The sequence below is a fragment of the Canis lupus genome, chromosome 23 (genome assembly GCF_048164855.1).
Source record: "Canis lupus baileyi chromosome 23, mCanLup2.hap1, whole genome shotgun sequence".
In the NCBI taxonomy this organism is placed as follows: Eukaryota; Metazoa; Chordata; class Mammalia; order Carnivora; family Canidae; genus Canis; species Canis lupus.
Window position 1 is genome coordinate 3,742,346 of NC_132860.1, and position 27,295 is coordinate 3,769,640.

Genomic DNA, 27,295 nt, shown 5'->3' on the forward strand with positions numbered 1-27,295 from the left:
AATATACTACTTTATTGTAAATGCATTTTTTTCATGAAGTATCAATTTGATTTCCCATTTAATCTAGCAATGGAAATAACTACAGTGAAAATGTTAAATTAAGGAGACTAACTTCCGGGAATATTTTAACTATGCAAACTTTAGGGTGCTCATCATTTTTCATTCTTCACTCAACAAGTATTTCTTGAGCACTTAGTATGTGCCAGACACTTAGCTGAGCCCAAAGTTATGGTGGAGACCACGTTGGACAAGTGCTGGGCACTCAGGGGACCAAAGTAGAAGGACAAGGTGACAACATAATGACAATCACCAAGGAAACGAATGAATCAACTTCAGTCCTGAGGAAAATGAAATGGACCCCAGAGGATGTAATCAAGGAGAAAGGCTGCTTCAATAACATGGGAGGAAAGTCTTTTTGATGGGGTGACATTTGAGTTGAGTCCTTGGTTGTGAGAAGGGGCCACCCAAGAAGCTGATCTACAGAAAAAGAGTTCCAGGAAGAAAGGACAGCCAGAAGAGAGCTGTGAAGGCAAGACAGTGCTACGCTTTGCAACAAGCAATAGAAATCTCTCAGCCACAAGTCATGACTCATTTTCAGAAGGTTGGATGTAAATGGAGATGCAAATTAGCCCTGCTTCTTGCTGCGATAAAACAGAGCTCTACTTAGCATAAATGGGAGGTCACCAACTTGTCCCCACATGAATAACAATGTGCTTGGGGTATTATTTTTCTGCTTAAAGTAGCAATGTATTATCATATAAATGATTTAATAATGTCTTGATGCATTTGTGAATATATAATACGATTTTCATTAAATAAGAGATGTCAGGTTCAAAAACCTGAATACAAATCCGTAAATGACTTTTAATCCAAATTATAATTAATATAAATATCGAAAAATTCTAGACAAAAATTAACAAAATTCCATGAAATGCTTAGAGGAGTTCTCTATATTTAGTAGAACTTTGGATTCAGATTTTCCATATCTTGGATAATATTTGAAATAACTGTCCAAAAATAGAGTAATAGTTAAATAGTATCCAGACATAATGAATTTCTAGGCAACAAGTGATGTTTGCAATGATCTGTAAAAATATAAAGACCCCTCAATCCTCCTTCCTCTGCTCTACATTATTTTTTACACACAACACCTATCAGCTTCTAAAATACTATGTAATGTTCATATTCATATACTTCATGGATTTTCTACTCTAGGATGTGATCAACACCAGGGCAGAATCATTGACAGTTTTGTTCAATTATATGAAGACTAGAACATTTCCTGGCACTCAGTAAGTACCCAACAAATGGGCAATAAGTAAATAACTTAAAATGTTTTGAGGATGCAAATTTTAGAGACTATTAATAAGTCAGATTACTTCCTATGTCTTTTCAGTTTTAATGTACGATGCTAAATTAAGAGCACTGATTTCAAAACCTAATTTTGAACGTACTGAAAAAAAAGTATGTCATACTAAGTAAAAACAAATTAACCAGTTTTTAGCTTTAAATTTAAGAGAGATTCCCATAGAAATTGTTCCTATAGAAATTGTACTGACAAAATAAATGAGCAAGTTTCCTCTTTGTGATTTCCACAAGCTAAATGGACAAGCTAATCTAATTGGGTTAATATGCTACACATCCTGTAAGTTCAGTCCTGTGTTAAACACAAGCACGCGCACACACACACACACACACATACACGATGTTATCACAAAAGATAGTAGTAGAGGTGGAGATTGATATTTTCATAAAGAGATTCACGAAACTGTTTAAACTTCTAAACTTTGGTTTAAAAAAATTACTACACAGCCTATCTAATGGTTCCTGTAAACAATCCAGTTTTTGTCTGCCATATTCATGTAAGAGAAGGATTTTTTTTTATTTTAGAATCGGTCCAGCTCTTACATCTCCCACTAACTTATGACATTCATAAACACTTTCATCTGAGCACAGTATAATGTTTAAGTAAAGATTAAGACTGATATGCAATATGCTAAGTTATAAACTACAGAATAAAGGTTAGAATAAAAAAACCTTGGCATCTAAATTTTGGTACATGCATTTGGGCTTATATAGCTTTTCTGTTACTAATTATTTTCACTTTACTAAGAGAATAGATGTCTGGATGTCTGTCATAGAACCTTTTACCTACACTTAAAAGATGTAAAGAGTAAAGCTCTTCACCCTCATTATAAAACCAGAAACAGACACAGTATTGTTTGTTTTTCATCTATGACTCGTGCTTTTTAGAAAAAGAAAAATATCTTCAGATATATTTGAGAATCATTTAAAAAATTACAATTTCTTAAGATTTACCTTATTTTATTTGTAAAATCTCGAAATAAAATTATCTAAGATGTTCTGCAATAAGAAACATATTTTGACAAATATATAAGTATAAAGTATGAAACATTGACAAAAAGAAAGTAAACACAATTTTTAAAAATCAAAATAAAATAAAATTTTATTTTATTCCCCAAAATGTTTCAGGGAAATGAAAAATATAATTTGAAGCTTACCCCACTCCAGATGCTGTATGTAAAGATTCCATAGTAATTCTACTTAATCCTAACAATGTACTTAGTAGGAAATGTAATTAGAATCAATTATATAGAATTAAAAACCCAGATTTTAGAGATGATAAGCAAACTGTTAATATCACATAAATGAAAACTCCGGAATTCACACCCAGTTTTGTCAGACTTCAAAATCTTAATTACTCAATGCATGGGATCATGATAGAAAAGGGCCCAGAATAATAAGAAGAAATTATAACTATAATAAATGAATAATTAATTTGATAATTATTTGATAATTATAACTTGATAATTATAGATTATGAATAACTGAGTTTGGGTAAAAGTATATATTTTTCCCAAATTAAAAAGAAATTGAAACTGCATGTAACCCTATTTCTGACTCAATAAGAATTAGAGTAAATGAATCTAGTACTTGGTAATTGAATACTTTCCAGACATTTGAGTTAGTGTTTCACACCATCAAATCTCACAGATTTGAGGAATGCACACTTATTTCTTTCATAAAAGGTTTGTCTTTTTAAAACTTTCAACCTTTTTTGAAACAATACAATAACAAGAAAAAACTTTTGAAGAATGCATTGTTGAGGAGAATGCAAATTGGCACAATCTCTTTTGAAGGGAATTTAGCAAAAATCAACAAAACTACACATGTATTTGCATTTTGATCTAGCAATTTCACCTCTGGGGATTTTATTTATAACATTATGAAAAATATGTATACAAGTTTGCCTATTGAATCATTTTTTTTAAAGATTTTATTTATTTATTCATGAGAGATTCAGAGAGAGAGGCAGAAATACAGGCAGAGGGAAACTCAGGCTCCATGCAAGGATCCCAATGCAGGACTCGATCCCGGGATGAGCCAAGACAGATGCTCAACCACTAAGCCAGCCAGGCGTCTCTGAATCATTTTTTTATAAATGTAAAATATTGAGAACAGCCTGAATGATTACATATAGAAAGATGATTTAAAAAACTATGATGCATTTTCAAGGTGGAATAGTATGTAGCTGTAAAAACAGAATGAGAGCTCTACAAATACTCTGTTTATATGAAAGATAATCTATAGAATTTTACAAAGAAGAGGAAATAAGAATATATATACATACTTGCTCATTGTGTGAAAAAAACCCCACAGAAAGATAAATTCCATTATATTGAAATTGGCGACCTTCAGGAGGTGCACGGAATCAGAGTGAAAAGGGTAAAAGAGATGGAGGAAAGTGATATTCCCCTGAGTATCCTTTTGCCTATATATCTGGCTTTAGACCCATGGTAATGCTTCACATTTATAAACAAACAAGAAAATGAGTAGAAAGAATCAACAAAAGTGTTGGTAGTGGACAAAAAATGGAATACATATATGTGTATCATATATATCACATATGCATATACACACATTTAATAAAGGAATTGTATCAATGCTAACTTACTGATTTTGATCATTGTGCTATGGTTATACATAAGAATAAAATATTCACTTTTTTATATAGGAAAAGGGACAACCGTGTCTGTAACTTTCTTAAATACCTTCTAAGACATAGAGGAGAAGCTGAAGGGATGTGCTACGGGGAGTGCGTATGTCTGTAAATCACCTGTGAGGCATGTTGGCCATTGATAAAGTAGGTAGAGTCTATGCATGATCACTATGTTAGCTTCAGTGCTTCTGGCTCTGTGTTTAAACTGCTTTAAAAATTCTGTAAATAACACATTTAGTTTTATCTCAGAATCTATCTTTTCCATGATGTCAAGGACAGTGTATCTGGAGCCTACTATTGCCTCAAAGCAATCTCCCAATGGCAGTCTGGGCCCAGATATTCAAACTGAGTGAAAAACAGAAAGCAGCATATGTGACATAGGTAAGTATTTAATAAAAACAATATAGGAACCACATGCAGCACTAACTTAATCTCTGTAAGATTTTACGAATGTGAACAAAAAAGGCTTGGAATAATAGCCGTAATATATCCTGAAATCGGAGATGGGTATTCATTCTGAGGGGAACTATAACACTGAGCAATTCTCCTACAAACTTATTGTTAAGGATTTCTGGCTGCCAAGACAGAAACCAGATTGAAACTGACATAAGCAAGACAGGAAATTATTGACTCCTATAAAGAAGAAGCCAAGGGCTAAGAGTTTTTTTCAAGAACACCCGGGTCAAGGACCTCCAATGATATTATTGGTTCACTTTTCCTCCTCTTCACTCCACCATCCCCTTTCTTAGCTTCATTGTCAGGCAAACTCTCTCTACAGAATGAGCAGGTAGGTCCCTGGCAGCTCCAGGAGTGCATATCCTCAGCTTACACCTCCTTCTTCCCCCTTCTTTGGAGGGGCATCTACACTTGACTCTTACGGGTTCAAATTAAGTTATACTTGCATCCACTGACCAAAACCAAGGTGACAATTATTGTGCTAAATATGACCATCTCCAACCAGACCATACAGAACTTAAACAGGGAAGGTTCCTTAGAAGAAAAATTGAGGCTCATTTATTAGAAGGGCAGGGTGGGGTGGGGGGGAGTTGTTCCTTCCTCAAAGCAGGTTTACTTGATAAAGCCAGCTTCAAACGGAAAAGAACAAATACATATAAAATGTTTCACTATAGCCCCGTTTCTGTATCAGGTGCCTTAAATAAAAATCAACTCAAAGATTTACAAGTTGCCTGAATTCATGCACCTTAGAAGATGCAGAATAATACTTTAACTGTTTGGCTCAGAACAAGCTATAATTATATAATAATAATGATAATACATAACATGTATTGACTACTATCTGGCAAGAACTATGCCCAGTATCTTACATTCATAACCCTAATCCATGTTTAAAAATAAGATTATGAGGCCGGGCTCATTATACTCATTTTATTCAGGAGGGAATTGAGGCATATAGAATTCAAGTTGTGTTTCAAAAGATACATGGGTTATGAGAAGAAGCCCTAGAGGCTTAATTCTGATTCATAACATTCTCTTACCCTTGTGTTGACAAGTGTAGTTTATTACTCTTCTGTTTTTGAGCAATAATGCCACTAATTGAAGATGGTTGGTTCACTACTACTGATCAGTATGTCAGAGACAAAGTTGGACAAGTTACCTTCTCAGAAATCATAGACTATGAATTCTACTGAATCTCCATCAAAACAAAGGAATAATATGAATATGCAAGGCAATAGTGGGTCACTGGCGACTTGTCTGCATTTTCTTCTTTTAAGTATGATTCTCGGAGAGCTTGAGCAGTCTTAGCAGACTGGAACACGTTCTCCAAAGGGCCCTGACCCAAACCAAAAGCCCTGATCACAGGGCAGGACTCCTTAGGACAGGCCTCAGATTTAACCGCAGGCTGATCTTATCCATGAGTCACCTAAAAGAAAACTCTACAAGACAACAACAGGAAATGAAAATTCTGGAGAAGAACCAGGAACATTCTTGTGAAAAGACAGATCTTTAATAAGAATGACATTAAAGAATCATCTTATTTCAAAATTAAACTAACCAATGAAGCAGTAAATCGAAAGAATCTCAATCTAGAGGAGGGATAGAAACTGCCTTTAGATTCATCTACCCCTTACTTATTCCTTCTTGTAGTCAAGGTATCTTACAGCCTCTTTGCAGAGATGCTGACTTGTCCTCATTAACAAGGATTCACTATTGAAGACCCTCTGCCCTCCAGTCCTATACTCATATCCCTATTACTTTTCACTATTAATGCTTTCCTATCTGTGTCCATTTCCTCCTCTGTTCTCTGCTCAAAGAGAAGAGAATGGGTTACAAATAAATCAACCTATTTTGTTGAACTATCCATTTCTATGATTTTACTCACTTAAAATCTTGTCTTAAAAAGAGTCATATTTACAGGAGGCTCAAGTCTTTTGGCCAGTCTATTTTCATCTCAGGGTGGCCTACCTTCCTTTGCATGGCATGGATCTCAGGAGAAAGCAAGAAAGCTTTGATTCTGAAACAGATTTAGGCTAAGAGTAAAGGATCAGAAAGTAGCAATGATTTTACTATGGCCCAGTAAAAGAATAAAGAAGAATAAGAAATCTCTAATAATTGTTCTTCTTTTATTCACGTTCAAATTCTGGCTTTACTTGTGTATTGACATTTCTGATGCATGCAATGTGACATAACAACTTGAATATTGGGTAATATATATATATATATATGTACACACACAGACAAACACACATACACACACATATATACATTTATTTACATATATCAATTTTATTTATATATTTAATAAATATATAAAATATATACAATTTTAAAAATTAACCTCTTTTGTAACCTCTTATAGGTATGGAGGGTCTTGAACTTAAATAACAATAAAAACATATGCTGTGGACCCAGGAAATATGCTCATGAAGAAGTAGTGGTCCTCAGGTTGGCACCTAGCATAAGAAGAAGTGAAGAGGAGAGGTTCTGTGTTAGTTTTGAGAAGAGATGAGGGCCATCCATCATTTACAAGTAGGTGGTAAGATTTTTTTTTTTTTTTTTAGGGTAGGATAAGAACAACAGTAACAACAACAACAAAATGAGGGGATGGGTTAGCATTCTAAACACATACACACACACAAAGTACACTCTAAAGAAAGAAAACCAACTTAGGATATATACCAAGATATAAGAGGGGGGCTGCACGCCCAGAGCTAAGGAGCTACTCATGGCATTTATGACACACTTTACCTTTGTCAAAGTTCCTTTATATCCATTTTCTTATTTTATATTCACAAAGGGATGAAGTAGGTATTAATACACTGAGTCAACAAATAGGGAATATTGAAGTAAATGGCTTGAAGTCACATGGCTTGTTCAAGGTCACAGAAAAAGGGACGGGAGATCTAGGCATCACGTCACGCTCATGACTCAAAGCTTTATGTGCTTTTGGCAATAATTATCGGGTTGGACAATTATGTTGTCAGTTATGCTTTACAAACACTTAAAGGCACTGTGTTTTTGAATCTTACCAACACTGAGACTTCTAGGCTGAGGAAAGTTAATGCTAGTTGGATTGACTGATCAGGAACCTTAGAGAAATTTCTACCTGAAGCTAATATGGTGGAGCTTGTATCTACTCAGAAAAAAAGTTCTGTTTATGTAAGATATAAGAGCCTTAACAAAAAATCGCTGTAGGCTGTAGCACAATACAAATAATTGGAGGGTCCGCATGAGTTTGGCCTGGAAATGGCAGTTTTTGCCATAGGATGCCATTCTTGATTATTTTTTCTTCACCAAAATCTTAAAGTTATTAATTCAGTTTCTGAACACACAGACTCAACCAATTGAAAAAATACATACTGCTTTGGCAAAAGACTTGCCACCAGATCTCCCTTCAGCTTTTAGTCCTTCCAGGATTGTCTTAGTCGCAGAGACAACAACTACTGCATTCAAGAGCCTGCCGCCCTTCCATGGTTAGTCTACATCCACTGACTGATGGGAAGTGTGGGTATAAAGGCCCAACCGTTCTGCTGCTCAGTCCTATTTCCCCCACCTCCGTTTCAGGAGTATTGATCCCAAAGGCTTTCTTTACTAAAGACTTAGCAAATATCTTACACCTCTCTCAATCTCAGGGATTGCCTATCTAAGACCTAACCTGTGACAACTGATGCCAGGAATGGGATTAGAAAGCAGAAAAACAAGATAAGGTTTTCCTTTTTTTTTTTTAAGATTTTATTTATTTATTCATGAGAGACACACAGAGAGAGAGGCAGAGACACAGGCAGAGGGAGAAGCAGGCTCCATGCAGGGAGCTCGATGTGGGACTTGGTCCCGGGACTCCAGGATCACGCCCTGGGCTGAAGGCAGGCACTACATCACTGAGCCACCCCGACTGCCCCAATATCAGGTTTTCATGCTAGACTCCTTGTTACCCTGTGGCAGTGAGGATTTTATCCTTGTTTTAGAAGGAGCACAGACACTGCTCTAGCATCATGGGGCAGTCCAATGTCAAAGCTTTCACCAGAGGGAAACTGAGAATGCACGCTGGTATAAGGGAATGTACCAGCTTGTGGGAACAGATCAAGCATTTGAAAAGTATGTAGGCCATAGAAACCACAAGGGCTTAGTGTTACGTTTGACATCTCACCATGACCAACTACATTATTTCAGAACTGTACAAAAGCATAAGCTTAAAATTACTCGTGTCCTCTCTGCTAAGCCAAGATATGAACCACAACATCTCAAACGTGTGGTCTGGTGTAGACATCTGGGGGCCCAACCGAGGAGAGTACATTGTGTCTGTGTCACTAGAATGATAACTCATGTGCCGCTCAGGGAGGTGCTTAGCTGTGTTGAAGTCGGATAGATTATGACATTATATAGGCAGGCTTACAATTTTAAACTCTTGATCAATTTTCCTTTATTCTTAGGTTTTACTTTAACCAATAAAGCTGACCACAGCTTTATTTGTCTACGCAGTAGGCAAGGAAACAAGAATTCTGTTGAACGAGTTCATTATTGTGTGTACCCAAAGCAAAATGTCGTCAACTCACTGGTCACACAAAACTGGAGCTGGTGGGGGAGGGGGACATGGTGTTGGGAAGAGTGGCAAGATGGAAGACAGAGGTTTGCCAGAAGCAAACAAGTGGAATCAGGCTGTCTTCATCCTATAGCTCAGGATCAAAAAATAAATGTCGAGAGCTTATTTTGAGATACAAAGGGAAGGAACTTCTCAATGGTGACCACAGAGATGAATCACTGATTGCTTCACCATCTCTTTTCCACAAATGATTTGATTCCATGCTATTTATCAACCTTTTCCCAAAGAGCAAAGATGGAAACGTGTTGTTAATCAGACCAGCAGATGGCTCCAGTGCACAGGCGATCCACCAAGGCTTTCAGGGATAAAGCAGTTACTCCAAGGAGCTTGTTTCTGAATAGAGGCAGGTGTCTGAAGAAAATCATTGGAGGCATAAAATGAAATACAGCCAATGCATGAGGCAATAGGAAAACTTTTCAGTAATATAAATTGTCACGTTTTTTCCCAGAGTTTAGGGTGAATTTTTATAAGTCAATATTTAAGTTTGGTAAAGCAGATTTTTTAACCAAACTAAGATTATGCTATGCTATTTTCCTTGCCTTTTGTTGAAATGTAATCTGGCAGCTTTGACTATGTGACTTAAAAAAAAAAACATAAAATAAAACCTTCAAGAAGTATTTGATATCAAAAAAGGAAAGTGTAGCAGGGCAGTATTTATTGCTGCGTTATTTTACTAAAAGATGGCTGCTGGGGGTGGTACCTATTAGAGTGATTCCAGCAGAAACTGCTCCTCCTTGGGGCATTTGAGTCAGGAAATGAGAAATAGTTACAGCATATAAGAAACTGGTTTTGCCACTCTTCTACTGAAAACTAACAGATGGCTTCTATTAATTTACAAGTCACTTGGTATTATAAATTCAAGGGCCCTGGAGATCTGGTTTCTGTCCACTTCTCTTGCTTCATTGCCTGCTTTTGTCCCATGTGCACCCCATGCCCCAAATGTAGAGTATCATCATCATCATCATCATCATCATCATCATGTAATGTGGGGCTTGAACTCCTGACCATGAAATCAAGACCTGAGCTGAGATCAAGAGTCCGATGCTTAACCGACTGAGCCACCCTGGAACCCCACAAAGTATTATTTGCTGTGCCTGGCACACACAGTGTTCTTTTGTGCCCCTTGCCTTATTTATCATCTATTGTGCCTTCCATTGGGAAAACCTAGCCCTCTTCTCTGAAGGTGTATCCCTACACAAGTCCAAAAGGCTCCACTCCAACATCAACTTTCTTGAAATCTTTCCCTCTCTACTGGATGGCTCAGTTTCTCCTGTACTGTGTTTCCATGATGTTCTGTATATGACCCTCTTGAGTTCTCTTTTTTTTTTTTAAGGTTCTATTTATTTATATTTATGAGAGAGACACACACACACACACACACAGAGAGAGAGAGAGAGAGAGAGAGGCAAAGACATAGGCAGAGGGAGAAGCAGGCTCCCTGCAAGAAGCCCGATGTGGGACCTGGACCCCAAGATCGCGCCCTGAGCAAAGGCAGACACTCAACTGCTGAGCCACCCAGGTGCCCCTCTCTCGTGAATTCTTAATCACACCTGATTCTCATTGATTTTTTACTTCTCTGATCACTTCATTGGACTATGGGCCTTAGAGAGCAGTAGCTATTCATTCATTTGCCATCATTGTTCAACAAAGCACTCCAAAGTGCCACTGCATGCAATCTGTGATCAAGCTACAGACTAATCTGTACTTACTAAGGAAACTTACAGTCCAGTAGGAAAGACCAAGAAATCTAGACATCATTTTACTATAATATTAGAAACACAAGAAGTGGTAGTGCAATTTGTGGATGTGGCCTAATTAATAAGGCTGCTCTGATAAAGTGACTTTTGGAAGTAAATGGGGCAACGGCAATGTGCTAACTAAAATGGTGACATGGAAGAGGCGGGACAAGTGTCCCAGGCCTCATGAATAGAATATATAGAATGGAAAAGGGCAGAAGGCAATCACAGAACCAAACCAAATGCCAGGCCAGTGGGTATACAATGTAGAACATGGACAGGAGAGAAACAGCAAAAAATAAGAGAAGCAGATTCAAGATTCTAATTTCCATCCTGAGGACAATGGAACATTTTTGAAAGGACTGTGGGAAGGGAGGGACATAATCAGATTTGCTTTTTAAAAAGAATATTTTAACTCCCTCTGTGGAATGACTGGAACAGGAAAACAAACAAAAACAGAGCGACCACTTAGAAGGCTTAATAACGAACTGGGGGTTAGATCGTACTGACTTGTGAAAAAGAGAGTGATTTCAGCGACAGTAGAGAGAGATGAGCAGTAAACAAGATCATTCCAAAGCAGAATCCACAGTTTGACTTTCGATTGCATGCCAGGACCAAAAACATTAGTAAAGTTTATTTATTCTCTTTTTCCATAGATTTTCACAGTGGCTGGTATATACAGCAGGTCTTTAAAAGTATTTATGGATGAGTAAATAGATAAATGAATGGATGAATGAAAATAAATATATCTCTGGACTGAGAATCATTTAAGGCTACATCAACCATGAATATATTTACTGAACTTTGGGACTGTTTTTTCAGGAGAAGAGTTTAACAGGAGAAGAACAAAAAGGACCTTGGGTTGATGTCATCATCAATATCTCAAGAAACCTGACCTCACGTGACTTTGTCCAGTCTATTGGGTTGGTGTTGGCTTGCATGTAATGGTAGCAAAATATGAGAATACATGGTGTTGCCTCCTGAAGTATAGATAAAAGTTTAGGGATCTAGGAGTCACTTAAAATTTCCACTGAAGATATCAACCCAATGTGGCAGTATCTAGTGGGCTTGAGGACGCTGCCAGGAATGACCACACAGGTTGGGGCCTAATGAAAAGGATGACCAGGAGTGGCAAGAAGAAGGAGTCAGGGGGTAGATGCCACATTATGATCTATGTCATTTAGAAAGACTTTTAAAGATCAGTGTGGTGAAGTCCAATCAGTTTTCAAGTCTAAGAAGTAAATGGCAGCCCAGGAATAAACATTACAAACAATAGTTTAAATGGTCAGTTGGAAATTAGTGATGACTGAAACCTTCGAATAGCTCGGGAAGGTGGCTCAGGATTTTGCTTATGTATGGGGTTGGCTACAGAATGTGTGTGGCATTGATGTGAAAGACTGGGAGGAAGGCACAGAATTGGGAAATCCAAGAAGTGTCAAAGCAGAGGCTGAGTTAGTAGGAAAACTAAATGTATATTGGATCCCAATACTGGGGCAAAGTATATCCGAGTGGTCCCCAAAGTCCAAGGTTAGGATTATATGATCCACAGTCACAGAGATTCCACAATACTGACAACATAAGGGGTCTCCACCCTCCCCCCCACTAATTATGGAACAATCCTTTGTTTCAGATACTATATTAAGCACTTTACATCTAGTATCTTATGAAATTATGTTAGGAGGCCTTATCTTCTTCAAGTAAAAGATGAGGGAATCTAGCATAGGAAGTGATACAACGTTTCTAAAGTCACACAGTGAATGTGCAGCTGGGATTTAAATCCATGACTGCCAAACCCACAGCTAATAATCCTAACCCTACAGTCTAGTGTTTTACCAGAAAACAAAAAAAAAATCCAGGAACAAACACAATGTCCAGCCTATCTCGTATGCAGTCATGATAATTTTATGCTTGGGCCCCATGGTTTAAACAATTCCAAGGAAAAATCAAGATGCAAAGAAGTAGTCCAAACAATGACATGGCTGGCATGGAATGATCAATTAAATGGCGCATCTCTTTTACTGTAGTTATGCCCCAGGCAGATAATGAGGTTAATAAAGTTTAAAATTCAGGGTGCCTCACACTTCATATTTTCCTATAATAATTTTTTGGTAAAATCTTCAAAAGTCATAATGCGTAAGGATGGTTGTCTCTGTGTATCTTGAGCTTTCTGGGTCATACCTCACTTTCTATCAAGTGGCACCTTGGAGTGATCGTGCATACCTCTGTGACCTAATAGGGGGAAGCTGAAGTGGGAACGCAGTTATCTTTGGTTTGTGAGTTATAATTATGGGCTTCTCAGACGCATGGATGTAGAATTAAGCTATTGCTGGCAGTCCCAGTGTGGAGATGGCTTCTAGACCTATTCCTGCCATCTGCTGTGAACATACCCAGCACCAGGTATGCTGGTGGCACGAAGGTGTGAGGACAGTGGTTGTGGCTGGGAAATGGATCTGTCCTATGCTGCTTCACTCCAGAACTTGTGCTTAAGGGAAGAAGAAACAATACTTGGGGGAGCCCCTGGGTGGCTCAGTGGTTGAGCATCTGCCTTTGGCTCAGGGTGTGATCCCAAGGTGTTGGGATCGAGTCCCACATCGGGTTCCCCGCAGGGAGCTTGCTTCTCCCTCTGCCTGTGTCTCTGCCTCTCTCTCTGTGTCTCTCATGAATACATAAATAAAATATTAAAAAAAGAAACAATACTTGGAATGTACCAAGCCAGAAATATGTCCAAGGAATTGTTCCAAATCTTATAGATCATAAATAAGAAACTTGAGAGAGGTATTTCCAAATTTGGCATTAGTTCTAAAAGCTTACATGGCATTAGCAAAAATTATTGTGTAGCTAAAAATAACTTTCACATGAAAATAAGGCAGTTCAACCAAGCACAATGTTTGAAATAATATATAGGTTTTTGTTCTTGCTATAGAAAAAGTTACTATAAACTCAAGGTCATATGAAGAGGCTATCAAAGAGCAGGAAGCCAAAAATTATAGGGGGAAAAAAAAAAACATGGTAGAGGGTGTCAGGCAGTTAATTAACAAAAATAACATGTTACTTATTTTTTTCGTAAGTTTTTGCTTTTGTACAATTTGTCAGCATTAAAAAAAAAAGGGGTAATTGTAGTAATTTACTTTTCCCACTCTAAATGTTCCCTTTCTAACTATTTTATATATAAACTTGTATCATTGTTTTTTGAAAGGGGCCCTTTAATTACACAGGCTTCAGGCTCCATAAATCCTGGACCATTGCTTATTCTCAAGCCAGAAGTAATTCCCATTTGAATTTTCTCTGAGATTTTTTTTTTCTGCCACTTAGTCATTCTTGAATTAAGTTGAATTATTCTATTGAGTTCAGTGCCTACCATATGCAAAAGGTTAGGCAGAGTTAGGAGGTCTTTCTAAGTAGAGAATCCATCCTTGGCCTGATCTCAGTAGTGGGCATTTAGTAAACGGGTATCTTTAATTTGACCACAAAGAGGACTTTGTGAATTTTTTCAAAATTATAATAAAAACACAACCCAAAAGGACAGCAGTGGCTTTAAGTTATAAGCCCACAGATAAGGACGTTAGCCCTGTAGTTTTCCTCTTGGGCTCTGGGTATCTGGTTAGGTGCTTTGAATGAGGTACTTCCTATCTTTCGTGTGTTTCTGGAATAATGCATTCTCTATCTCAAAGAAATATTCATGAAAAAAACCAAGAGATCCCAAGGAAAAGAGCTTTATTTATTTTACCATAATAAAAACAAGATATGATTCCCTTTGCACTGCTATTTACTGAAGATTTCTACTCAAATAAAACAAACACCAAGTACAAAATGGAATGATTAAGCAGGCTCAGATAACACAAAAACTTTAATACAATTCTTTGAAGCTCTGCCCAAATTTCTAACTCCTATTTACTTTAAAGTTCTTCATCTCACCCTATCTTTTCCCATGGGCTTGAAGATCTTCTGGAAAAGAATGTTTTAAGTGTGTAGTGCTTTAGTTCTCAACTGGGGGCAATTTTGTGCATGTGGGATGACATCTGGCAATGCCCAGAAATTTCTGTCTGTCACAACTGGTAGGAGGTTCTGACATCTAGTGTGTCAAGGCCAGAGAGAGATATTATTACATGTTCTGCAATGAGCAGGGCAACAACTTACCTCAAAGAATTTTCTGGCCCAAAGTGTCAGCAGTGCCAAGATCGAGGAACCCTGATCTAGCAGACCTAGCACAGGAGTTTAAATTTACCGTGACAACTGGAACCATGACTGAAGCCATCACTCAGCGGGACAGCAGCTCTCCCACTTTTCTTTCACATATAAAAATATGTATGTGCCACGTTCTGAGGTTCTAGGTTTATATACCTTTTTCTTTTAAAAAAATTATCTTTTTTAGGGGCACCTCGCTCAGTTGGTTAAGTGTCTGTCTCCAGCTCAGGTCATGGTCTCAGGGTCCTGGAATCAAACCCCTACTTGGGCTCCTTGCTCAGCAAGGGGTCTCCTTGTCCCCCTCCCTCTGCCCCCCCTAAAATAAATAAATAAAATCTTAAGAAAAGGTTATCTTTTTTAATAGTCTGAAGCTCTACTACTTTTTCTTTTAAGAGCTTTGCACATTAATTCATACAAAAATTCTGATTATTAATACTGCCCTTTTGGGGAGTTCAAATCACTACAGCTGTTTGGCAGATATGAATCTGCGGTAAGTAAACACTGATATGAAGCATCTGCTTGGGACACAAAGGGGTCAGGGGTTTGACTGGATATTGATAATATCTAGGAAAGGAGTGAGGAAGCAGACAAGAGCCCTGGGATAGTGAGTGTAACAAATTAAATTAAAATGTTGGTCAAATAAAAGTAGGAACTAGCATGGGAAAATACAGAAGAGAAAAATACAAGAGACTGCACATTTAAAACAGAACATATAGGGAAAAAAAAAAAAGCAATCAGCCAGGGTTTTAGATGGTTCCAAGAGAGGGTCATCTTCTTATTAACACTACTAGGCACAGCTACAAGACCAGGTCTCTGGTCATTCCTCTTCCCAGGGCCAGCACTCAGACCTGGCTGCAATATGCAGTTATGCCTACCTCACTTACTGAAAATAATGAATAAACTAGATATCAGAAGTGTTAAAGTTGCTGAAGAAGAAGTTCCTTATAGAATGGGATAGCTGAAGCAGAGAACCATGGCTGCACTCGGATTCTCCTGCCCACAGTTCAATAAGCATCATTATCACACTGGCCACAATGGAGATGCTTTCCGCTTAACATTCTGGGCCAGGCATGAACACAGACACCCCCCGTCCCCAACTCTATAGTCACTCAAACAGAATACACAACACATATACACACACACAGCCCAAATTCCTGTTAATTTTTAAGAATTAAAATAAGAAGTTAAAAAAAGGAAATTCCACAGTAACAAAAATCTAAAAATAATTTGAATTTAAATTCACATTTACTTCCTAAATACTTTAAAAATACTTTTTATAGTATGTAATATGTCCCAGGTTTTGTTCCGGGCAATTAACAAATACTAACTAATTTGATCTTACCTCATCCCTATGAAGCATATTACTATTATCCCCATACACAGAGAGACACTAAAATGCAAAAGACTACATAAAACTTGCCTATGGCCAAGTAGTTGGTAAGAGATAGATCTGGGGTCCTAATCAGGATGTAGGATGTAGGATGTAGGATGTAGGATGTAGGGAGTCTTGACTCCACGCTCTCTCAGGGTTGACTCCCTAATCTTTACTTTGTGTTCCCCAAATGCCATCTGAAAGCCCATCACGTGGGAGAGACCATTTTTAACTCAGCCTGTTAGCAACACACATAGACATTCCAACTCCTTGAAGCTCAGGCAGAGACAGATTGAGAGAGAGAAAGGGAAGCTGATTGATTTGAAATCCCTTCTCCTGCCTCCAAGCACTGCTCCAAAGTTTTCACTCCCTGTCTGTAACCTAGATAGAGGTCTGATGTCTTTCCCCCAAAATCAACTCTAAATAGACTATAGACAAAATATAAAATACACAAAAACTATAAAACTTCCAGTATATAATATAAGAGGATATGTATATGATCATGGACCTAATAAGGGATGTATTTATTTATTTACTTATTTATTTAGTCAGGGATTTTTAGATAGAGCAAAAGTGCCATGTATGGAAGAAAAAAGAATTGGCAAGTTGGACGCTATTGAACTTAAACTCTTATTCTGAGAAATACACTGTTAAGGAATAGATAAGTTACAGATTGGGGAAAATATTTGCAAAACAAATAGCTGGAGGACTTGAATATGAAATCTAGGAATAGATTAAGAATTTAAGGACTCTGCCGTAGGAAAATCACCACCACAGTTAAAAACTGAGCAAAAGATCTGTTCAGACAATTCACCAAAGATGATGTCCGGGTGGCGAATAAGCGTATGAATGTTGTTCAACATCTTGTCATTAAAGAATTGTAAATAAAATAACAAATACCACCATTCGCATTAGTGTGGCTAGAAAAAAAGTAACAATACAAATTGCTGACCATGATGCCGAACGACTGGAGCTCTCAATCACTGTTGATGGGAATGCATACAGAATGGCACGGCCCCTTAGGAAGGTAGTCTGGGTACTTAAATCAAAGCTAAATGTGATCTGACTCTCTATTTAACACTCATGCTCTTAGGTACTTACCAAATTGATTGAATACTTAGATCTCTACAAAACCTGGCAGGTCAAAGTTTTAGCAGCTTTATTAATAATCACCCCAAACTGGAAACATTCAAGGAGGCCCTACAGTCAGTGAAGGGCTAAATACACTGTATACATAATATCATTCAGCAATAAAATGATATGAGCTATCAAACCACAAAAAGGCATGGATAAACCTTAAATGCAAATTAGTAGATGAAAGAAGCCAATCTGAAAAGGCTGCATAAGGATGATTCCAAATTACATGACGTTCTCTAAATGGAAACTACAGAGACAGTAAAAATGATCAGTGGTTGCCATGTGTTGGGGAGGAAGGAGGTTGACGAGTGCAGCAATACTGATATTTAAGACATAAAACTACTATAATGCTGCAGTGAGGGTTACATGACACGACACATTTGTTTGAACCTTTAGAACTTTTGTGACACAAAGAGCAAATGCTAATATATAGAAATTAAAAAAAATATTTTAGGTAGTCAGGGCATTTAAGGACAGAAGGAAGAATGTGACAAAGCCATTTCCATGTATTGCAAATGTATGAAACCACGTAGCTGAAGGGAGTGGGGTACTGAGTAAGTTTAGAAAGGGATGGAATATGGGAGACTAAAGACAAGAAATTGTATAGAAGGATGGAATCTGATGATTAAAGACAAGAAATTGTATCCAAATACTGTGTTCTAGGAGGTAAAGTCATGTGTGATGAGGATTAGCAATTCTGATAACACTGTACATCACCGGGATTGAAAAATTAATGGGTGGTAGATGGTGGGAATCAAGTTTCTTCGCTGTCGACAGTAGGGTGTTACAGACAAGATGGGAGGCAAGAACGATCCTGGGGTAATGGGTTGGGGTCGGCTACACCAGCATGAACTCATGTGCTGCTCAACATAGACAGAGGTAGTTGCATATGGTGATAATATGTATGGGTATATGTTCATATACAGGTCTTTATGCACACATACAGTTCACTTTTTTTTAAGCTGAGAGAGCCCAAAGGCTATGATATTACAAAACCAAGATGCATACCTGATGCCCTGATCTTGGTTTTGAATACCTTTCTTCAATAAAAACAAACAACACCCCCCCCAAAAAAAAAAAAAAACCAGAGTTTTTAGAGAAATGGTTTAGAGTAGGGCTGGGGAAAGAAATATACAAGGTGACTCTGTAATATCTTATATTGCCCAAAAGTAGGGAGTGTTTCATAAAGGAAAAAAAAAATAAGTCATCATGACAGCGGTACATCAAGCAACCCAGGAGACAACTGAAACAACTCCAAATGGCCAAAGCTGGAACATCTGAGCAACAGAGTAGTGTTGTGTTAAAGTCCAAAGTATAAAAGGAGTAGCCATGTGTCCATACTGATAAAAATAAATGAAAATCTAAACAAATGGGAGAAAACTCATTCCGAAGAATTTCAAATAATTTATCTAGATGATGCTCCCTCAAGGGTTTGCCTCTACCGAACGTAACTCCCTACTCCTTAAGTGCAGGCTGTACAGAGTGAGTTCCTTCTAAAGAGTATGATATGGTAAAGAGAAAAAAAAAAAAGTTTATAATGGAGGAACCTGATAAACACTACTCCGGTCAGGTGGTAAAGGTCAATTATGACAGTCATAAGTCATGTTGAAAGTATGATATAGTGCAATGACTTTTTACACCTGTGGTTCTTCTCCCGCAAACACATAATCCCCATCTAAACATGAAATAAGAATAAGACACACAAGTTGAGGGACTTCCAATAAAATACCTGACCAGTACTCAAAGCTGGAATAAGGAAAATCTGTAAAATTATTGCAGCCAAAAGGACCCTAAAGAATCATGACACGTAAAAATAATGTGGTGATACTGCATGAGGTGCTGAAACAACAAAAGGACTACAGGTAAAAACTAAAGAAATCTGAAAAAGATATATGGAATTTAGTTAATAATAACACATGAATATTGGTTTCTTAATTGTACAAACGTGCCAAACCAACGCAAGATGTTAGTAATAGGGAAGACCAGGTATGGGGTATATAGGGAAGTCTCTGTATTATTTCCTCAACTTTTCTATAAACGTAAATCTGGTTCTTTATTTTATACTTTATTAATTATTATTTTGATGCTCCATTCATTGTGTGAATACACGATACTTTATCTTTTTCGTAGGTTTTTTTTTTTTTTTTTTGGCTTTCTTGATTTTGAAGTTTTTATTTAAATTCCAGCTAGTTAACATACAGTGTAGTGTTAGTTTCAGGTGTAGAATCAAGCGATTCATCATTTACATGCAACAGTCAGTGCTCATCACCAGTGCCGCCTTAATTACTCATCACCCATCTAACCCATCCCACTGCCCACCCCCCTCCAGTAACCCTCAGTTTGTTTTCTATAGTTGGGAGTCTGTTTTCTGGCTTGCTTCTCTTTTTCTCTCATGATGGTCAATTGTTTTATTTCTTAAATTCCACATACGAGTGAAATCATATGGCATCTATCTTTCTCTGACTTATTTCACTTCGCCTAATGCTCTCTAGCTCCATCCACATTGTTGCAAATGGCAAGATTTCATACTTTTTTTATGGCTGAGTAATATTTCATTATAATATATATATTATATATATAAACATCTTTTTTCCATCAGTTGATGGGCATTTGGACTCTTTTCATCATTTGGCTATTGTTGAAAATGCTGCTATCAGCATCAGGTTGAATCAGTATCTTTGTGTCCTCTGGGTAAATACCCAGTAGTGCAATTGTTGGGTCATAGGGTAGCTCTATTTTTAACTTTTTGAGGACTCTCCTTCCTGTTTTCCAGAGTGGCTGCACCAGCTTGCATCCCCACCAACAGTGTAAGAGGGCTCCCCTTTCTCTGCATCTTCACCAACACCTGTTGTTTCCTGTGTTCTTTATTTTAAACATTCTAACTGGTGTGAGGTGTTACCTCACTGTAGTTTTGATGTGTACATCCTGATGATGAGTGATGTTGAACATCTTTTCATGTGTCTGTTGGCCACCTGTTTGCCTTCTTTGAAAAACTGTCTATTCATGTCTTTGGCCCATTTTTTAATTGGATTATTTGTTTTATGGGTGTTGAGTTTGATAAATTATTTCTTTATTTAACATATGTCATTTGCATTTGTCTTCTTCCATTCTGAAGGCTGTCTTTTAATTATGCAGATGTACTGTGCAGATTTTTTATCCTGAAGTCTCAATAGTTTTTTGTATTTATTTATTTATTTATTTATTTATTTATTTATTTATTTATTTTTGCTTTTGCTTCCCTTCTCTCAAAAGACATATCTAGTAAGAAGCTGCAACGGCTAATGTCAAAGAGATTACTGCCTATTTTCTCTTCTAGAGTTTTGATGGTTTCCTGTCTCACATTTAGGTATTTCATCCATTTGAAATTTATTTGTGAGTATGGTGTAAGAAAGTGGTCTAGTTTCATTCTTCTGCATGTTGCCGTCCAGTTTTCCTAACACCATTTGTTAGAGACTTTCTTTTTTCCATTAGACATAGTTTCCTGCTTTGTTGAAGATTAGATGATCATATAGTTGTGGGTTCATTTCTGGATTTTTTATTCTGTTCCATTGATCTGCACGTCCAATTTTGTGCCAGTGCCCTCCCACCTTAATCACTACAGCTTCGTAATATGACTACAAGTCCAGAACTGTGATGCCTCTGGCTTTGCTTTTCTTTTTCAAGATTATTTTGGCTACTTGGGGTCTTTTGTGGTTCCATACAGATCTTAGGATTGTTGGTTTTAGCTGTGTGAAAAATGCAGGGGGTATTTTGATAGCGATTGCATTAAATGTGTAGATTGCTTTGGATAGTATAGACATTTTAACAATATTTGTTCTTTCAATCCATGAGCATAGAATGTTTAACCTAAATCTGTTCTGAAAACTCTAAGAATATTCTGCTGAGATGGGGAAGGAAATGAAGAAATTGAGTAGAAGATGGAATATAAAGAGGAATCAAACTATTTTTGAGATTGTAGCTCTGGATGGAGCTGCACACCAAACACTGTCGGTGCAATCTATGTCAGGGTTATTGTTATAATGTGGAACATTTTTGACAGAATCCAAGCCTAACTCTTGAATGAACAGTTCTTTATGGGAAGCAGATAGTGGACCCTGATAGTCGTAAATGCTTAAAACCTGGAATGTCCTAGCCTATCTTACAAACCACCATCACTTAACCCCTTAACCCTGAAAGCAAAACAGAAAAAAAAATGCAATTTTGATAGTTATATTCGTAAATATAGATATATGGTTTAGAGAAGCAGCATTTGTAACTTGGTTTTATTTTGCCAATTTAGGAGACTGGCATATTATATTGTAATTTTTATTTCAAGAGACAAATATTTGTTTGAAAATCTATGTGCTGGTATAACATGAAAGGTCACGTACATGAAAATTATTCTTTTGAAACTCCCTTATTATAAAAAGCTTTGGAAATTAAACTAATGTTCAGAACAAATACCTAAAATTAGTTTCCTCTTAAAAGCTATATGTGGATAAACTAAATTATAATCTGGATTCAAAAAAATCTAATTAAACTTCCAGTAGTTCAAATAGAAATCAAATCAAGAAACATTTAAATGTAACATACTTTGAAGAGAGAGATAGATGCAAATTTAAATGAATAAAGACCGATTCTTTGAAATAGACCTTCTTTTACACATTTCAGGTACACAAACATTTTCATCTCACCTTTATTAATTTGTACATCAATCAAAGTATATCATTTATTTTAGTTTGTTAAAAAGCAGAAAACTTGAATTTTTCTGAAGTTCACCTTGAGATTAGCTGTATTAGTATGAGAAGAGTACTCTTAAGACTGTTCACACACCAGAAACTTCCAGGCTGATATTGTCCTTAGTTCCCGCCACATACAGTGTTATAGAAATTGTCAAGGAGGAATGATGGGAAGACTAGTTAGTTCCTGTAATCTCAGAATTAGATTTTTTTCCTTATAGTTCCTGAAAGATCCTAAGCCAGGTTTTCCCTGACCACACATTCATCTAGGAAAGGATAGTTACCATCAAGTGAATAATATGCTCTAATTAGGCTTAAAGGAGATTCATCAGGATAGTACTAGAAAGTCATCTTACCAGAATCAGCAATCTAGGATTTGAGTTACTGCAGGGATCTACTTCCTATTTTATAGGAGAACTTTTATTATGTGAAAATAGTCTTGATTAGGTCTAGAAAGGTCGCCATTTGTTGACACCTTTCCTCGTTGCCTCATTTGCCTTCTGCTACTTTACTCACTTCTATAGTTTAACTTTTCTTCAAGATCCAATTCTTCTCACTCCCCCTCCCCCATTTCTTTAAAGAAACAAAAGTGAACTTTAAAATTACGTCCATAATTTGACGAAGTAAGAAACTTGTTTTCATCACATGTTGAATAAAAGTGCAAAATTAGCTCAGATGACTGTATTTGCATACAGTGTCCCTGAGAAATATCCAATTGAAGCTACTGAACATTTGGTTAAATAATCATAGCTTTAAAAACTTGGTTGCACGGGGGCACCTGAGTGGCTCAGTCAGTTAAGCATTTGACTCTTGATTTCGGCTCAGGCCATGATCTCAGGGTTGTGAGATGGAGTTCCGCATAGAGCTCTGTGCTGGGCGTGGAGTCTGCTTGGGATTCTCTCTCCTCCCTCTGCCCCTCTCTGCCACTTGCATGCATCCTCTCTCTCATTCTCTATCAAAAAATAACAATAAAAGACTTGGTTGCATAAAAAAGGTGGAATTGTATATTTCATATAACAACCACTAAATAAATGCTGATTAATATAAAAAGGCTTAGTGTATACTTCTGATCCTCAGAAGTATTGGAAAATGGTTGAATCGAGATAGATGTGAGTCTAGGAAAAATGGCATCAAATATTGACCTGGGGAAGTTTGTGCAGCTACATATATTTAAAGGATTTAATTTGAATTAAGATGGAATTTTATTCTAGTTTATATTATACCACAGGAGTAGATGCATATGTGAATGTGTGTGCATATGTGTGTGGGCATGCACACATATATGAAAGATGCCTAATAAAACAAAGCAAATGAAGTGGCAACACTTATGTGACTGCTATTTACAATTCCCACCAACAATTCTGAGCCAGAATATAATATAATACTCATATTCCTAGTGGCTGCTACTCCTAGAACACACAAGACTTATAAATTTATATTCTTTCTTCCTGATCCAAGATTTACTTGACTTTCAGACTACCTAGGATATGGCAGAATTTTTTCTTTTTCAAGAGATAAATTGTCAAGGAGGAATGATGGAAGACGAGAAGTCCATCAGACCAGAATGTTTGGCCACAAGGAGAAGATTTATATTTAACAGAGATGAGGAATATACAACACCGACATCAATAAATTCACTCCTTCTAGTCAGGAGGGAGCTGTTATTTATTGGTTGAGGCAATGGTTTATGAATTCATTTATTAAACTTATTTATTTATTAGCCATCATCATATTCACAGAGAATAAGTTCATATTATTCACACTGAAATCTCTGTAGGACTTGATCAACCCATATAAAATTAGGGAGTGGGTGGATGGCTGCTTGGTTAACCAGGTCCACAATTCTCAATCACAGAAAGCCAGTAGAAAATAAATCTAACTCCCCCAAAAGTTACTGCCTTACCTATGATACACAGTCTTATAGAGAGCATATTATAATCTTGAATTTTGTATGATTTTTCAGACAGTAGGTCTTGGAACAGAGGGCTGAAGTCGCAATTGGAATATAAAAGTTTAATACTTTCCAGAAACCAATGATCTCTTCAGGAAATGCAGAATTGTTTTTTCCCCCCAATTTCAACAGAGAAGCACATATACTTAACCTTTGTGCACACCACTTACATTTTGCTTCTCCCTCTCCTTTTCTTATTTGTTTCTAGGTAATTCCTGAATGCCTGTGCACTGGTTTGGCCAGCAGGACCGTATTTCTGCTTTCCCTGCTCCAATAAAGAAAGCTATTCATGATACGGTGGCCCCTGAGTTAAGACTCTGTTAGGATAGTGAGTGGCTATGGTCGGGAGTCCAGTGGCTGGGACGTATGAATACAAGAGATTCATTTAAGGAACATTTTAATACCTGGAGAGTGATTCGCTTTCCAGACAAATGCAGAAATGATTGAAAACCACTAATAGGAAAGATCAGTTGGATTTTAGGTGCCCCTGGTACGGGAAACTCCCGGACTAGTTCAGTTGATACGGCTTTTTGCCTTAGATTTCAAGAGAATATTTTTATTCTTTCATCCCAAGGCCCACTGCAAACTTTGTCTATTTGCATCATAGACATATCATACTTGACCTTTAAAGTCAGCTCGTGACCCTGTCAAGAATATAATAATTTCTCTACAAAATATGACAAGAATCCATTGGTGTACTAAAATAGAATTTGCTCTCAAGTTTGTGATAAAGCAACAACAGATGTCAGTACAAAGTATAGTGCATTTGGTGTTGACTCTCATTAAATTTCTCCTATTATTATGATGATGATTACTCCTACTAAATCAAATCAGTTTATTTATTATACATTTATTGTTTTTACAGTTTACCCAGTATTTTCATATCAGCTCACTTAATGAATATACTTACCTGGTGACATAAAAGTTATTCCTTTTTATTGAAGCAAAAGGTTAGAATGCAACATCAGGATCTCACATGTTTGTTCTTTTCTCTCTCTCTCTCTTTCTATCTCTCTCTTTATTTCTTTATTTCTTAGATTTTCTTTTAAATAATCTCTATACTCAATGTGGGGCTCAAAGTCACAACCCCAGGATCAAGGGGTTGCATGCTCTACCAACTGAGTCAGCTAGGTCCCCCTTTCACATATTCTTTAGACACTCTGAAATGAAATAAATTTAATGAATCAGAAAAATGAAAATACAAAAGACCACCTTGATGCCTTTCTTGTTCTGGCCGTGGTGTCTCAAGATGACTGTACTCAAGCCTGCTGTCTCATTCAGATCCGAGGCAAAATCATGCTAACTGCTTTTATTTTATATATATAATGTCTCTGTGTGCGTATGTGTGTGGGAAAAGCTCAATAAATATGTTAATCAAAATATGTTAAAAATGTTAATCAAAATAGTCTTTAAAAAGGTGCTTTGGATACCTAAGGCCCATTTTTCTCCTTCGATGAAGGCTAATAATATTTTCATAATACAAGGAAATATCTTTAGTTTTGACATTTTATATTTCTCAAATCACTAAATTCTCTGCAATTAAATGATCTGTGGGATTGTGGCTCTCTGTGGGGAGCTTCCATTCTCAATGCTCAGCAAATGAAGTGGAAAAGGCTTGGTATTATATATCTTTAATCTACATACCATTTCAAGAGATTTTGACATCATTACCTCATAGATATTTTGATATTGACCTACGATGGAGCATATTAATAAAAATAAAGTGCCCCAGGGTCACTTTCACAAGTTTCATGTTTTACTGACCTTGCTCTAATCTAGTGTAGGTACTACTAGCAAATTAAGTGTCTGGATTCCCCCCTGCTGCATCACTTACAAACTATGTGGTCTTGGGGAACCTGTCTAACATCTATCTCAGTTGTTTTTCTCTGTAATTATAGTAACATCTTCACTGAGCCATTTTGATGACTAAAGAAATTAAATTAGAAAAAGCATGTAGGGGATCCCTGGGTGGCGCAGCGGTTTAGCACCTGCCTTTGACCCAGGGCGTGATCCTGGAGACCTGGGATCGAATCCCACGTGGGGCTCCCGGTGCATGGAGCCTGCTTCTCCCTCTGCCTATGTCTCTGCCTCTCTCTCTCTCTCTCTCTCTCTCTCTGTGACTATCATAAATAAATAAAAATTAAATAAAAATTAAAAAAAAGAAAAAGCATGTAGAACAGCGCCTGCTACTGAGTAAGGGCTTTATGAATTATTGTTGTTATTATTATTATTAGAGATAAAGAAACTTTGAAAGAACAGAGAAGTTGAAGGCACTGGTTCATGCAAGATGCTTGGTAAAGAGAGGTATATGGCTTTATTATTTTTTTTTAATTTAGTTTTTTTGTTCTGTTTTGTTTTGTTTTGTTTTTGGTATATGGCTTTAAACCCACATCTTAACACTTAATGAAGCAATTAGCCTATGGATACAAAAAAGAATTGCTGAGATTCTTCTTTCAAACTTCTAGAGGTTATAGAGGAAAAATCCCCAATACCTTAGAATATTATTTACTGATTTAAAAATCTAATTTAGTTCAAGCCATTCATATTTTTCAAAATAAGCTTTAATTTTTAAAAATCCCTGTAAGATGATTTCTCTGGGTACTATATTTCCTATTAATTTGAATTTATTTTAGAAATTAACTATAAGTGAGACACAGTTTTTAAATGAGCAAAGCAAAACTACAGCATCACACTAGAATGCTCCTTTCCTGTATGTTCATTCGTCTGCTCTATGCCTAACTTAATGTTTCAATGTGCATTATGCCCTAGCACGTCAAAACCTCAGTACAACTATTCTGTAAATGAGAATAAATAACTTACTAGCCTTAAGCTAGACCATTTTGATTGAGAATATTCTGATTAATTTGTCTTTCTACACATTTATTTTTTCAGTCTAAGAAATAGCTTTGTACTGGGAGCAGAAAATCGTTTTCATTTGTCAAATAATAATTAGGCTGACATCCTCTGCATACTCCCTTGTCTCTTCCTTGGGGATGTTTGTTCATGTTAAAACATAAACTAATTTTTTCTGATACTACCCAGTAAGGAAAAGGTATTGTTATTATTACAGAAATAGGGAAAACAGACATAAAGATAATAGTTTACTCAGACACATA

General features: G+C 36.8%; 1 protein-coding gene and 1 long non-coding RNA gene across 6 annotated transcripts in view; one reads left to right on the forward strand and one right to left on the reverse strand.

The window, feature by feature from the left end:
* Positions 1-27,295, reverse strand: part of ANO3 (anoctamin 3) — a 372,668-nt gene that overhangs the window by 326,656 nt on the left and 18,717 nt on the right. The window lies entirely within an intron of this gene.
* Positions 349-4,365, forward strand: LOC140615373 (uncharacterized). The gene is made up of 3 exons (XR_012016045.1): positions 349-601; positions 1,216-1,292; positions 4,037-4,365. It is a non-coding gene; the product is annotated as an uncharacterized lncRNA (long non-coding RNA).